This window comes from Gekko japonicus, unplaced genomic scaffold (genome assembly GCF_001447785.1).
Source record: "Gekko japonicus isolate JY-2015 unplaced genomic scaffold, Gekko_japonicus_V1.1 scaffold191, whole genome shotgun sequence".
Taxonomy (NCBI): Eukaryota; Metazoa; Chordata; class Lepidosauria; order Squamata; family Gekkonidae; genus Gekko; species Gekko japonicus.
The window spans coordinates 1410528-1426284 of NW_015175362.1; the positions used below are offsets into that span (position 1 = coordinate 1410528).

The 15757-nt window shown below is 42.5% G+C and overlaps 1 protein-coding gene across 1 annotated transcript in view; it reads left to right on the forward strand.

The window, feature by feature from the left end:
- Positions 1 to 15757, forward strand: part of CCDC171 (coiled-coil domain containing 171) — a 215457-nt gene that overhangs the window by 124792 nt on the left and 74908 nt on the right. The gene's annotated exons all lie outside the window — the stretch shown is intronic.

Consider the following 15757-nt stretch of genomic DNA (forward strand, 5'->3'; position numbering starts at 1 on the left):
TGGAGCCATCCTTCCTGAGCTAAGACAAAAACGTGTGAGCTGGAGGCTAAAAAACTGTGAGCTAGCTCACACTAACTCAGCTTAGAGGGAACAGTGTTGGCATGTTGGAATTAGGAGAGACAAAGGGATGAAAGTACTTCTTCCCTCAATGTAACTGTTGTGCAAAATGGAAGGAAAATGGTTTCATCTCCTTGAATCCCTGCACTTCCATCTCTGAGCTCCCATGAGCTCAGGGCTGGTACCTCCACAGGTCAGAAAGATCCACAGCAATGGAGAGGAATGTATAAAACTACACCTTCCAAACATGAAGCAGTAGGATACTGCTCACTTCCAACATTCAGTTTTATATGGATTGAAAATTATTGAACATAACTTGATTGTAACTGCCTTGAGTTTCAGTGAGAAAGGTGGACTATAAATAACATTACATAAGCTTGGGTAGAATGAAGCAGCAAAAGAGAGAGGGGGTGGAGGAAGGAGGTACAGAATTCCACAGCCCACTTTAGATCCTAAAACATCTACATAGGGTCAGCGTGAAAGTAAACTTCATTAATACCCTGAAGTTAGTCCAGCTTCTTCAAGTGGTTAAACAACCGTTTTTATTCTCCTGGCTCCCATGTGCATAGCAGATGTATTCACTGCCGTGTTTGGACTGTATCGTATTCACTTTTGGCAGGCGTATTTAAAAATTAGTGACTGATCAGTGGGGATCCACAAGACTTTCAGAGGGGGAATCCCATCCTTTTATCTTGCTTCCCCTGTTCCCATCCTCAGCCATTCCTTTCCTTCCCCCCTTTACTTTTTCTTTTACTTTTCCTTTCCCATGCTGTCTTCTCCTTCTCCTTGTTGGTTCACCTGGCAGTGGCACCTCTCTTGCCCTTCCCACCGCCTCCTCCTTCATTTCCCTCTGTTTCTCCACTTGCTGCCACACCTGCCAGTCTGCTCACTGTCACCATAGCATCCTTTGCATGCTCTCCCTTCTGTCTCTCTCTGTCCCCTATCACCTCTACCAAGGAACTCACTGGAAAAAGAAGGGGAGCTGCCACAGCCTTATCCTCCTCCTGGTCACTGCCTCTGCCACGTCCTCACCTCTCCCATACAGGGGAACGGGGACGGAGAAAACAGCAACAGAAATGCTGCCATATCCTCATTCTTCTGGCGGACTCATTGCCATCTGTCCCGGAGTGTTTGGGGTGGGGGGGAGGAATACAGCTTGGGAAGCAAGAGAAGATACTGCTGCCTTATTGCTTGCCCAGCCAGCTTCTTACTTTTGGTTTCCCTCATGGCAGTGGTTGCCTTCATCCAGTCATCCCCTCCAAGTGTCACTCACTGCTTGCCTGCCTTCTCTCTGCCTGCCCACCGCCTCCTCCCTGCTCACCTAATCAGTGACTACCATATCTATCCAGTTTGCCCCCCCTAACCACCACTCACTGCTTGCCTGCCCCCCCCCCCCACTCACCCCATTAGTGGCCACCATCTCTAACAATAGTGGCAAAGATCTCTAGATGCTTTGTCATGAGATCTTGGTTCCTTTATGTTGCCTGTGCAAGTGCAGACAACACTCCTTTGATTTAACCCTCGGCCTTTATTAAACATTTGGACCTTTCCTGTCAGCCTGGGGGCTCCCCCAGAGGCATAGAAAAATGTTTCTGGTCTGTACCTGGCCACAGTCCCTTGGCTTTTGGATTTGCTTAGGGGCCAGATTCAGAATCTGATATAATGAAAATGGTGATGGATGGCTAGTATGCAGTTTCTCAGTCTTTACTAATTGTCCATGTTTTTCATTGGAAGATGGACAGGCTACCGTACTTGGTTTGTACTTAATCAGTACAGAAATTGTGTATACCATTGCCTCAGCTTTGCATAAAACAGATTTTCTTTGTGCATCATGATTGGTATGCAGTGGTACCAATTGCTTCACTGCCATCACTAATAACTCCTTTTCTGTCCCATACAAATATGACCAAACCTTCAGCTGCTTCTCCAAGTGACAGAGTAACTTGAAAGAAGAGTTGCAAAAGTTATCTTCTGACTGAGACTGGGCATTGGTCCCATTCCACGATTGGCAGGGCAAATCCCCAAGGACCGTACATCCTACTGTTCCAGAATGTGTTAATTGGTTCTTAGATCAGCCTTAGCTGTACAAACAAATCCAAAGCCAATACAATGTAGTGGTTAGAGTGTCAGACAAGGAACTGGGAGACCTAGGTTCAAATCCCCATGCTGCCATGAACGCTTGCTTGGTAGCCTTGGGCCAGTCACATACTGTTAGCCTAACCTATCCCTCAGAGTGGTTGTAAAGGTAAAAAGGAGGATGGCAGCCACTTTGGTTCCCCATTGGAGAGAAAAGTGAGATATAAATGAAGTAAATAAAAGCAAAGTGACTTTGTATAGTACTCAAGATCAATATATAAAGCGGGGAAGGGAAAATCATGTAGACCCCTCTGAATTTGGGAAAGGGTGGGATAAAAATGTATAGGTAGAAGAAGAAGAGGAGGAGGAGGTGGTGGTGGTGATGGTTAGATTTATACCCTGCCCTTCACTCAGAGTCTCAGAGCGGCTTTCCCTTCCCCTCCCCACAACAGACATCCTGTGAGGTAGGTGGGGCTGAGACAGCTCTTTCAAGAACAGCTCTGACAGAACTATGGCTTGCCCAAGGGCATCCAGCAGCTGCAAGTGGAGGAGTGGGGAATCAAACCCGGTTCTCCCAGGTTACAGTCCATGCACTTAAGCACTACACCAAACATAGGACACCTTTTAAACATTATTCAAAGACAATCTGCTTAAATATTTTTAACTAACAACGCATACACGCAAAAAGCAATGATAAATATATCTATGACCAATGGTTCTTAACCTTTAATTTGGTGCCACTTATCAAGTCCGCAACATTATCATTGAATGCCTACCAAGACACACACATACATACAACCAGTGTTCCCTCTAAGCTGAGTTAATGTGAGCTAGCTCACAGTTTTTTAGCCTCCGGCTCACACCTTTTTGTCTAAGCTCAGGAAGGATGGCTCCAGAACAAACTAATTTATGCAGCAGCCAAGTCCCTCGCTCACAACTTTAATGCCAGTAGCTCACAAAGTAGAATGTTTACTCACCAGACTCCACACCTTAGAGGAAGCATTGCACACAACACAAATTAGGACAAGGCAACTTTATTAACACAAACTGTCATACAATCTTTCAGCATGAGGAAGCCTTGGATTAAACACTGCATGCAAAAGTCATTTTTTTCCAAAATAATTTTCAAGGTTTTTCATTGATTTTAAAGTAAAAAATTAAATTTGTGCAAAATTTAAAATAAATGATAAAGGCATCAAAGAAAATAACTGACGTGTGTACATTGGAGACTTTGACTTGGAAGTCATGCAACATACATAAGAAATTAGGCAATATTAGAACCTTCTGTTATTTTAAACCTCCTGTATGAAAACACTGTTGATTAATTTTGCAGCTTTATCGGTTTTGATTATAATCCCACATATTTTATCTGCCCAGTGGCATATACCACAGAGACTTGCCTGCTAGCCAATTATGTTTCAAGGTCAGTCAGAGCTAAGCACTGTTCTTATACTATTGCTTTTATTAGGTGAGACAAGATAGTAGTCCAACCATTTCCCTTCACAAAGAAAAGAATTTGTGTTTATGAGAACATAATCTGGACTGCATTATGTATTCAAAAACTACATGGCAGTTTCAGACAGTAGCAATGAGTTTTCCCTGTGCACAGATACTAAAGACATACCTTTTGTGGGATGTATGTTCATGTTGTATAAGACAGCATGTTTTAAAAGGGAGAAACGACTGGCAAATTGATAGGGGAAAGCTACCAGATGATGTTGACATAAATTCTGTGGAAATAGGTGAAGTAAAGAGGTACTTTTTTACTCAACAGATAATTAAGTTGTAGAATTCACTTCCAGTGGATATAGTGATGGCCACAAACATAGACAGTTTTATAAAGGGGTTAGACAAATTTATGGAAGGATAGATCTATTTATGGCTATTATCTATAGTGATTAAAGGGAACCTCCATGTTCAGAAGCAGCAGACTTCAGAATATCAGTGCCAGGAGACAATATCAAGGGAAGACCCTGGCTTCTATGCCTTTTGTTGAACCTCTAGTGGTCCATCTAGCCCAGGTCGCTGGGCTAGATGGACCACTGGTCGGACTCAGCAGGGCTCTTCTTACGTTCTTATTAATATATACTGTAATGCTTGAGAGATTATGTCCAGTAAGTATAATCATTTGGCTTTTTATTGGCCTTTATAATGCCTGTAGGATGGGGGGGAAGGAGAGCTATGGGTGATGAGGTAATCTAGAGGCTTCCCCAGAGAAAGTGTTCTGATTGGATGTCATCCTCATCTGATGTTGCTGGGCCAAAAGCTATAGTTTAGGCCTAGAAGAAGAGAGACCTAGAAGAAGGCCTAGAAGAAGAGAGACTAGCTGATATCCTGATGGACTGAAGGCCTGAAATATGACCTGCATGAATTGCAGTTGCTAAACTTAGAGAATGCATGAGCTTTAGCCTTGAGTTTGAAATGTAAGGTTTATGCCATCTAATGCAAATCCTAAAAAAGTTAGACAGTCGAGCTATTTTCTTTCTGCATGGTTTTAGAGTAATGTGTTGGCTGTTTAATGAACTTTTCTAATCGATTGAATTTGAAATAAACTTTATAAATACTTATTAAAATAACCGAAGGTCTGGTTACTGGTGTACAACTGCTCTGAGGACCCATGGGGTTGAGGTTTGAGCTCCTTGACAGAAACCATTCCTTTCACTTAGTATGGGTGCTATTTCTAACAATCTGAATGTGATTAAGTATTTTTAATAATCTAATTGGAGCACTGCCTTCAGCATTTGAGATTCATACTAGTGAAGCTGTCTACTCTCTACTTGTTGCTAAGGCAAGCAGGATCACTTCAACTTGATTAACAGTAGTCATGTATGACAGAATGATAAACACCGAGTATAAGGGATGAGAGGTAGTCATGTGAGAAGGGAGAAGTGGAGGGAAAGACTGCGATTCCGCTCTTGCCAAACTAGTTAACTCGATAGTCCACAAACTGAGAGCCAGTTTGGTGTAGTGGTTAAGTGCGTGGACTCTAATCTGGGAGAACCGGGTTTGATTCCCCACTCCTCCACTTGCACCTGCTGATGTGACCTTGGGTCAGTCACAAGCTCTGGCACAGCTGTCCTTGAAAAAGAGCAGTTTGTGTCAGAGCTCTCTCAGCCCCACCCACCTCACAGGGTGTCTGTTGTGGGGAGGGGAAGGGAAAGGAGTTTGTAAGCCACTCTGAGACTCCTCTGGGTAGTGAAGGGTGGGGTATAAATCCAATCTCTTCTTCTTCTTCCTCTCCCTGCTACTTGAAAGCTTGCTGGTGTTAAGGATGCTTGAAAGATATACTATAAGCCCTTGGGATAATATCACTTGGAATTTATTATGGAAGCTTTATTTATTAGAAATATTATAAAATTTAAGACCATTCAATCTATCACCAAATATATTTTCTACTTAACAGGCTGGGTTCTTCAGATTACTATGGCATTTTTAAAATAATGATGTTTTATTTATCTCTTTTAAAGAGATTGGATGAAAACCAGATACCCAAGTATAATGATTGTGAGTGTATTCAATGTAAATTCATAAAATAAATTTGGAATTTTCTCTCATTGAATCTCATAAGCTTTTCCTTTCTCTGTCCTCTAGAGAAATAGACTAGATATAGAAGGCTCACAGGGATGTTGTTGATTGCCAGTAACTCCGTTGTCACTTTGGCAAGAAGGAGCCATTCTAAACACTGTATCTATTAAATTAAAAGCTGTTCATTAAAGAACATAATGTAGCTGATTATTCATTAGTGTACAAGTTAATAGTAAACTCTGTTAATCAAATTTATCATGTTAAAGCAAGCAAGAGAGAGGAAGATCCCCTCTGAATTGTTTAGAAACTAAATTTCATAATTCATTAATTAGTTAAAGGCTTTAGTTGTTTAAAAGTTTTTTATAATGCATATTCTCAGCAACTAAATAATTTATAGGGACTGAATTTTAAACTGGAATTTCTACCTGCCTTGCTCTCAATAGAAGCCATTCATGTATCACTACTAATTCTTCATTCACACACAAAAAAACCCTTAATGTGCAAGATGCAAACCCCTTCAAAGAGAAGTTTTCCGACTACTGCTTCACTCTTAACTTATTCAGAAAGATAATTGATAGGTATCGTGAATGCATCTGTGCTAACTCTGATAAACTTTGCTCTGAATACTTGGCCAGCACCACAGTCTTTCCAGTTTACTGCTGAGTGCTGCTAGAAGAATAGTATACCTTCTTTCAGGAGCATGTCCCACAAAGGCAGATATCCATACCATTTTGAAATATTGTTTTGCATCTCTGTGACTTTGTTTCCCTATCCACACTGACATTAGGCTGAGACAAAACTCAAGATGAGTACCACTGAATACCAACTGAAGGTTTTTTAGGACCTACTCTATGGCAGTGATTGTGGAAATTACCATCATTGTACTTGTGTGGAAGAGTCCCTTAAATTCAGATGTTTGTGCAAGCTATTGGCTGGCTGAAAATCTCCCAAATGGGTATCTACTACATTATTTTATTTAAAACATTTTTATGCCGCCTTGCCATCCCATCAGGGTCCACAAAGTGGCAAATATTAAAAAGCATTAAAACTTTTGAGCAATAAATTTTAAAATACATTAATGAGTATGGATTATATCTGCTGCTGCTGCTGCTGCTGCTGCTGCTGTTTCTGAATGCTTAGAACACCAGGTAAAAAGCTCTCTCCAAGAAAAATGACACTAGGATCAGACACAATGGTTCTGGTCCATACATCCTTTCCCCCAATTGAATAACTACTACTGTATGAATGTCAGTAATAAGGAATTATGTTTCTGTTTGTTTTGGGTTTTAATATTTTTCCAGTGAAGTTTGCTTACATGGTACTTCTGCTACGCCCCCATAGCCTAAAACTGAGAACAAAAGATCTAGGTGTGCAAACCGTGCACTGCGAAACAAAGTTTAGATCCTTCTAAGCCCACTGAAGTCAGTGAGCTTAGAAGGGTGTAACTCTGCTTAGGGTTGCACTAAAAAATCTCATTTTGTACAAGAAAACCACACCACACATGCAAGAATCATGGAAGTATCGCACATGGCCTTATCCAGTATCACTGTTCAGGCCATTAGCATATCAACTTATGATTTGTTGTATAGAGAGTGTTTGCAGTATTGCCTATTACAGGGGTGCCCAACATTTTTGGGCTTGTGGGCACCCTTGTAATTCTGACACAGCATGGTAGGTGCTGCTGCAGGAGGCGGATCCAGCCACAAAAATGGCTGCCACGGCTTACCTGAAGGTCCTTGTACAGTGGTGGCAGCTGCCGCCAAAACAACATTTTAAAAAACCATCACAGCCAATTAGAAGCCTTACTGGGCACAAGCCCCAGCCACTTTCTAAAAAAAACACTTGTTGGGCACCATATTGTGGACCTGTGCCTATTAGATCAAATAGAAACAGCATTTAAGCTTAGCTGCACTGTGTAGATATAATAAGCCTTTCTGCAGGGAAGAGAGTATCAACCTTTGTGCACAACGAGCTCTAGAAAGAGGCAACAGGTGAGTGTCCTGGCTGTGGCTGGTGGGGCAGCGGAGGGAGGCGAGCCATGTTTATTTCCTTCTGCTTAGGTATAAGGCAGGGCTGTCTCAAGTCATTTTGCTTCCCCAAGTGGGTAGTATAGAAGGAGAGCCACGTGGTAATAGGTATGGTTCTCTCCACTCCTGACTTACATTGATTTGGGGCTATGTAGTGGCAGCTAAGGTAGAAAGGCATCTCCTCCTATACCATGTTTTCGGGGTTCTAAGGGTCTGGAAAGCAGTTCTGTAGCCAGTTACAGGGTTGCCAACTCTGGGTTGGGAAATACCTTTAGATTTGAGGGGTGGAGCCTGGAGAGAGTGGAGAATCTCCAGGAATTTCCCAGCCTGGAGTTGGCAATCCTATCTCCTTCCCTGTCAACCATCAATGTACTGTTATCTGCCCCCTGACTTCAAGTTTCCAACTCCTCCCTGCTCCCTGCAGCCTTTACCTAGGAAAAATACAGTCTTTCTCCGCAGTGGGGACCAAAGCAGCTCACATCATTCTTCTCTCCTCCCCCTTTTGATCTACACAACAACCCTGTGAGGTAGGTTAGGCTGAAAGTCTGTGAGTGGTCCAAAATCACCCAATCAGCTTCCACAGCAAGAACCTGGATCTGGCAGACCCTGCACCACTTAGCAGGGTATAAGGACACAGAGGCCACCATTTTCTCCAGGGGAACTGATCTCTGTCATCTGGAGAGTGGTTGTAATTCTGAGTGATCTCCAGTCCTAACTTGGAGATTGGCAACAATGGTTCCCCAGGAGGAAAAGTACAGTCTTTATCCACAGTGGGGAACAAAGCAGCTTACATCATTCTCCTCTCCCCCTTTTGATCTGCACAGCAACCCTTTGAGGTAGGTTAGCTTGAAAGTCTGTGACTGGTCCAAAATCATTCACTCAGCTTCCACAGCAATAACCTGGGTCTGGTAGACCCTGCTCTGAAGTGCTAACTGCTATGCCACACTCACTGTTCTAGGGGGGCTGCTGGTGGTGAACAGGAGCAAGCAGCCAGGCCTCGTAAAGTCATGCCAGTCAGGTGTCATCAAGTCACCCAGAGGGTGCTGCCAGGCCTAGGGTAGCCAACCTTCAGGTGGAGCCTGAAGATCACCTGGTATCACAACTGAACTTCAGACAGCAGATCTCTCTCTCTCCCCCTGGAGAAAATAACTGCTTTGGAGGGTGGACCCTATGGGATTCTATTCACCTGAGGCCTCTCCCCTCCCCAAACTCTGGCTTTCGTTGAGTCCACCACAAATTTCCAGGAATTTCCCAACCTGGAGCTGTCAACCCTAGTCAGGACAGGCCCCAATGAGTTCCCCACAAAGGCCAAAGTAGGCCTTGAAAGGGTCTCCTTCCCCCCCAACTTTTTACTGACAGAACCAAGCTTGGTTGCCTAGCAACAGCCACTGAAAGAAAAATTAGTCCAACAGCGGCAGGAGAAGGCAATGATTTGATGGCCACTGGCTCACTTCAGTAGCCAGCCAGCTTTGGAGGAGCCAAGCAGGAGACATGGCAGCAATAGAAGCCTCTTCCTGAACAGGGAACAGTCGTTTCAGTAGCCAGCCAGACACAGAAGTGTCTTCGTCAGGAGAGACAGCCGTTTTGGCAGTTTATTCTGACGGAACAGTGGCTGAGGTGGCAGTGAGCAGGGAAGAGGAGCGGATCCAGCACTCAGCCAATGGCACGTGAGTACTCTTGAGTGGTGGTTGATTAGCCAATGGATGATGGAGCGCACAGCACAGCCAATGGGAGAGCTGGGAAGTGCCAACACATTAGGGCTTTTATATATATGAGATACCTTACAATAACTTTTATTTCATACAGAACCTCCTTATTAAATATTAAATGGTATGCAAAGTGTCTAGTGCTGGATTGCACTGGCAAGCTTTTAAAAATTCTTCATTTTCAACAATTCATAAAAGGTTTTATGATGCCTGTTTTTGAGTATTTGCAGAGATTTTATCCATTTATGTTACCAGTACCTGGCCAACAAACACAGGTTTTCTGTTCTTATTACCAGAATGATTGTTGCTTTTCACAGATGCTTCTAAGAGTTATTTTCAGTTGATCTCATTATAGAGGTAGGATTGTTCTATGATATTAGCATTCAAGTAGTTCTGTGTTGTTGCTGTCCCATCATTGGACATGGGCGCATAGCTACTTCTTGGAAATACTGGTTATCTAGGGAGGACCCATAGGTAGTGCATTTGCTTTGTCTATTGAAGATCCCAGGTTCAGTCTCTGCCATCATTACTTGAAAGGGTCCGTTCTCCAACAGCAGGAGGAGCAGGAAGGAGGACTACCCAATAGAGAACAGCTGGTTGTCAGTATACTGGGCTAGATGGTCTGACTCAATACAAGGCAGCTTCAAGTGTTTGTATTGCATTGGGTTTCACTTCCTAATAAAACAAGTATTTTATAAAATATTACATTAAAAGTAATATTTAAAATGTTACTCATTGAATAAAATTGGTTCTTTTTGATGGCCTAATCACATTTTCCTCTAATAGATTTTAAAAGATGTGCCTCTGAAGGCTTTAATGGTATTATTGCTTTTTGTAATTATACTAATAAACACTTCTGTTCGTGACCTTGGAATTTAGAGTGCAGTGGGAAAGATTTATTGACATGTACGTTGGAAGAAAAAAATGGGATTATTGCACGAGTATAATGCAAAGATGTTAAGCACGTGTACTTGCATACCATTTATCCTGGTTAGTTTAAAGCTTTAACGTATCTTTAAGTTTTCAGTCAAAAATACAGGAAGGCTTCTTGTTAAATCCACTTTCCTGAGAGATCTTTTGTTATAGCATTGAATCAACTACAAAGCAACTGTGCTACCTTGAGATGAGCAGAGGGAATCAATAGACCTATAAAGTTGCATGCATTTTTTTAATGTTCTAAACCCTATTTTTCCTGGTAGCTTGAATATCAATAGATAAGACTTTGCTCCGACTTCTGATATTCAAGTCCCTTATAGTTAGGGGCTTTTATTGTTGTTGTATTAGACCAGGGAGTGATTCTTATAAGACTTATCCTTTGGGTGTCTTTATTAACCTTAACCAACTTTTCCCATGATCTCTTTTTCTTTTTGTGTGAAGGTTGAGTCTGTGAAGTTTTTTTTAAAAAAACTTACTGTAGTGAAATTCATACTTAAGCTAACACTGAAATGGCTGTTAAAACAGAAGTGGCATTGGGTGTTTTAGTAATATGAAGCTAGGATTAAACTCTGCCCTAATTCTGTTCGACCTTGCTCAAAGAAACACACAGCTATGGTTAAAGGACTAGGTTGTGGGATAATGCATTCTCTCCTCTCAGCCAGTCTGCACACCAAATATCGCCATTCGTCTATGGGTCTTACTGGTGATGGAAAGTGCTGTTAAGTCACAGCCACCTTATGGCAACCCCATAGGGACAGATAGAGATGGAAGTAGGTGGTTTGCCACCGTCTGCCTAGCAACCTTGGACCTCTGTGGTGGTCCACTGTTCAAGTACTAACCAGGATTGACTCTGCTTAGCTTCCAAGATTTGACAAGAGCAGGCTAGCCTGGGTAGTTTAGGCTTGTGTCAGCATTGTCCTTAGTCACAGTATTTTAACAACTGAAAGTACTATTACTCTTTCTCTGAAACTAGCTTATTTGGCTGACTCTGCTAAACTTGATATTCTTGTAGCTATTTACACATTGGTTCTCTGGTGGTCCTTGTGAGTGGGGCAGTCCTCACGTATGGGTTAGGCTTCTCCTCTCCAGAAGCAGGGTCGATTGGCAGAATTTGATCTCGAAGGGGCTTGCCCAGGGAACCCCCCTCTTTTCGGCCCTGCTGAAGGTGCAGGACATCAGCGGTGGCTCTCTAGGGAGCGCAGAAGATCCACGGGGGCCTTCAGTTGGAAGGCAGGAAGAGTGATCGCAAGGATGGGAAAGGTACTTTCCACACCCGCCCTCCCTCCATGTCACAGCAGAGCGGCAGTGAGTGAGCTCAGCCAATGGCGATTGGGGCCCCCAAAAGCTGTCTCCCAACGGGGTCTCAAACCTTGGGCAAGAAACCCCCCCTCACCACCCTGAGGGGACAGTTGAGATGGCAGAAGCCTACGCAGACATGCCCACTACCAATCAGCACTCCAATAGGCTTGGAAGGAGTGACCTCCATGGAGCGGAGGACCAGCCCTTCTACTCCCTCGACTTCATAACCTCGGTAAGCCGCTGGCGAAAAGTGGGGGGGTTAATCCCTGCGACCTGCGGGACTCATGGAGCTCTCTTCTAGACCCCTTTTGCCCTGTGGGGAGGTAGCCATTTGGTCCCTGTCAATTTTCTCTTCACAGGGAGCAGCTTTCACTTTCACTTAGAGGAAGGCTGTGAAGGCAGGCCCTTCCACTTCCCATGAGCCAGAAGGTGTGGTACGTGGTCTGGCCCCCTCTAGTGCCTCATCCCCAACTCTGGAGGCAACCAGAGCGGGGAGGAGGGTAGAAATATAGATATTGATTTATTATCAAATTTATACCCCGCCCTCCCTGCAAAGCGGGCTCAGGGCAGCTTCCATAAAAACATAAATACATTAAAATCACACAAATATTTAACCACACAAATAAAAACAATATAAATACACAGTGATACTAAGACTTCATTGCTATCAAGGCTAAGGTCTGAGATGAGAAGGGAGATTAGGGCAGCAGTGCAGGACTCCACATCAGGTGATCAAGAAACCTGCACTGATACAGCAAACTCTTTTGGCAATAAGAATGGGGACAGGGACTTAAACCCAACCCTGAGACCAAAGAAGAGAAAGAGAGGGGACTCTATACATAGGGAACACAGCCCCCTCCTAGAGGATCAATCAGCTGATTCAGAGAGTTCAGAGGCTTCTTTTTCCAAGGAGGGAGAACTATCCAATGAGGAAGAAGAGGTGGTTACATCTTCCCAAACTAGGCTCTTTCCTCAAGAGTTATACTCCAGGTTACTCCCAAAGGTCCTCAGAGTATTGGAACTTACTACATAACCAAAGGGAAAAGAACCTGACCACACTTCCCTGAGGGAGCAGAGAAATCTCTTCCTAAATCAGGGGTGAAACCCTCAGGTGTTCCACTCCTGGCTGCCTTTTATAATCGTATGAGTGAAGTGGCGATTGGTGGCGGCAAGGAGGCGCAACACCAGCGGTGGATCGGACATCGGCAGAAGGCGGAGCCAGAAGACGCAAAGGACGTAGAGGCGCAGGCGCGGCGGAGCCAAACGGACAGAGCCGGGGCTGCGCTGACGCGAACCGTGCGCCAGATGGGTCCGCCGAATACAGCCAACACCGAAAGACCACCGGAAGGAGAAGAAGAGGAGCAAAAAAAAAAACCCCGAAAGCCGAGCCGACAATAAGCCGAACCGAAAAAAGAACAGCAAGTCCCTCCACTGGGTGCCGGTAGGGCAGTCCCCACCCTTGACTATATGTGGCCATAGATAGGGATAAAGAGTAACTGTAAGCCGCTCAGAGACCCCTTGGGGTTCGAGTGGGATACAAGCTGAAAGCATAAATAAAAAAATAAAAAAATAAGGCAGAGTGGGGGGCACCATCTAGAACCAGAGCTAACCACCCAGTCTTCAAATTTTACTCCCTGGTACTAGAAGCAGCTAAAAGGGTTAAGCTACCACTGGTGGATGACCCTGTGTCTAACTTGACATCTACATCCGTGCTGCCCATGGAGGCAGATGGCCTTCCCAAAGATCCATATGACAGGAGGATACAGCAGGCCCTACGCTGAGACTTTGAAGCTTCAGCAAATGCTCTGAAAGCCTCAACAAGATCCATGTTTGCAAGAGCAGCCTTGTCCTGGGCGTCAGACCTAGCAGCAGCGGATAGCAAGCTACCGAAAGACCTCAAAGACAAAATTAAGAAAATTGCACTGGCGGCGACATTTGCAAGAAGAAAAAGTTAAATTGTCTAAGATTACAAATTTAGAAATTACTAATAAGGTGGTCTACTTAGGCATCCAGATGACTAACAGGAACAGTGGACTAATGGAAAATAATTATAAAAAATTATTGAAAGAAATTTTAAAAAGACCTCTTAAAATGGAAAGATATACAACTATCATTACTAGGAAGAATAGCCACCATAAAAATGAATATATTACCACGTTTTTTATTCCTTGCCCCAAACATACCAATATTAAAAAAGAAGACATTATTCAAAGAGCTGAATAACACTGTAAGGCACTTCATATGGTACCCCAAAAAGCCAAGAATCAAGTGGAAATATTTATAAGAGAAAAAAGAAAAAGGAGGTATGGGATTACCCAACTGGGAATTGTACTATCAAGCTGCAACTTTAACCTGGATTAAGAGTTGGGTAAAATTAGAAGATAGGAGAACTTTAAATCTAGAAGGCCACGATCTGACAATAGGATGGCATGCTTATATTTGGTACAACAAAGATAAAATACACTCCAATTTTCACCAACATGTAATAGGGGGGGGGGCATTGATAAAATATTGGCGAAATATAAAAGATAGATATTATGAAATAATACTAAGATGGGTCTCACCATTGGAGGCTTTTATTAAGCCAACACTATTGACGAAAGATAAGATAATAATATATGACCACCTTCTAGATAAAAATATAAGATTTAAAACTTAGAGATAAAGATGAAATTGTTATAAAATGAATTATTTATAAGGTTTATTAAAACTATATTTAAATCTAAAGAAAATGAAGTTAATATAAAAATTATAAAATGATGAAATGATAAATTTATGGAGAGATAAGGCTAGAATATACTCAGTATTGGCTAAGGGCATAAATTTGTAAAGTTTGAGAGGTATAAAGTTGAAGATAAAAGGTGAAGAAGATGAATAGGACTATCTCTGAGTTTGTGTAGTGTTTATGTGAAAGTTGTGTGTAGTGTTTATGCGAAAATTGTGTGTAGTGTTTATGTGAAAATTGTGAAAGAAAAGAAATTATGTTGTGGTATATATAGGTTTAAATTTATCATTGGCAAAAGGAAAAAGTTCTGTCGTGGGTCTACAGTGCAGATAAGAATCTTGGTATAGCTCTGATAGAGTAAAATCCTTAGTAAGTTATAAAAATATAAAACCTCAGTGAATGCTATGAGAAGAAAGGGAAGATATGATAAAAATACAATTGATACAATTAATAAGCTCTCTGTGTTGCATAGTAAAAGGTGTATGATTTAACTGTGGTGTATTGGTGATGGGTGTGTTGAAAAACTCAATAAAAATATTTTTTTAAAAAAGGTTTCTTGGAGAAACACCACGTTTACATGTCGTTTATATAAATCATTTGCTATACGTCTAGCCTTTATTTTATTGTTGGCCCCTCTACAATTAAGAGTAAGTATTTTTAATTTCTTCATGGATGAATAATGTTCCAAGGCTTCTTCCTTAAACCTGAGTGGAGTGGGATTAGTTAGTCAGTTCTGTCCAGAATCCTGAGAAAAAAGCTGACCTGATGTAACCTCTTCTACACTCGGGGGGTCTATCTCAATTTCTTCCACCAATTGCTCTTCCACAACACACCCATTCTTCCTCTTGTGGTCAGTCACCTCATTGGGAGTTTTAGTCCTTACTTGTTTAGTTATTTCAGGTTGTAAAATTTCCGATTGTCCTGCTACTTCATCCAATTCTTCTGAAGATGTTCATGAGCCAGTTGAGGAGGAGGAGGAGGTCTACTTACGTTAAGCAGCTTTACCACATCATTTATATAGAAAATGAAGGATAGAGGGGCAAGGAGACATCCCTGTCTAACCCCCTTCAGAGTGGTAATGGGTTCTGTGAGATGTCCTTGCTTATTATATTTGACTCTTAGGGAGGTGTGCTGATGTAAGGCTCAAATCAAGAAGAGGAGTCTTTTATCAGTTGAGGATGACTCCAGTTCGCCCCACAGCTTGACCCTAGAAATAGCATTAAAAGCGGCCTTAAGGTCCACGAAGGCCCCATATAAGAAGGAGTCTCCTTTGTTACCACACTTTTCAATGAGATGCTGAAGGACCAAACAGTGGTCTAATGTGGATCTACCTTCCATAAAGCCAGCTTGTTCCGGTGGAATGATATCATTATTAGATAACCAATCTAGCAATTTGTCTAGGAGAT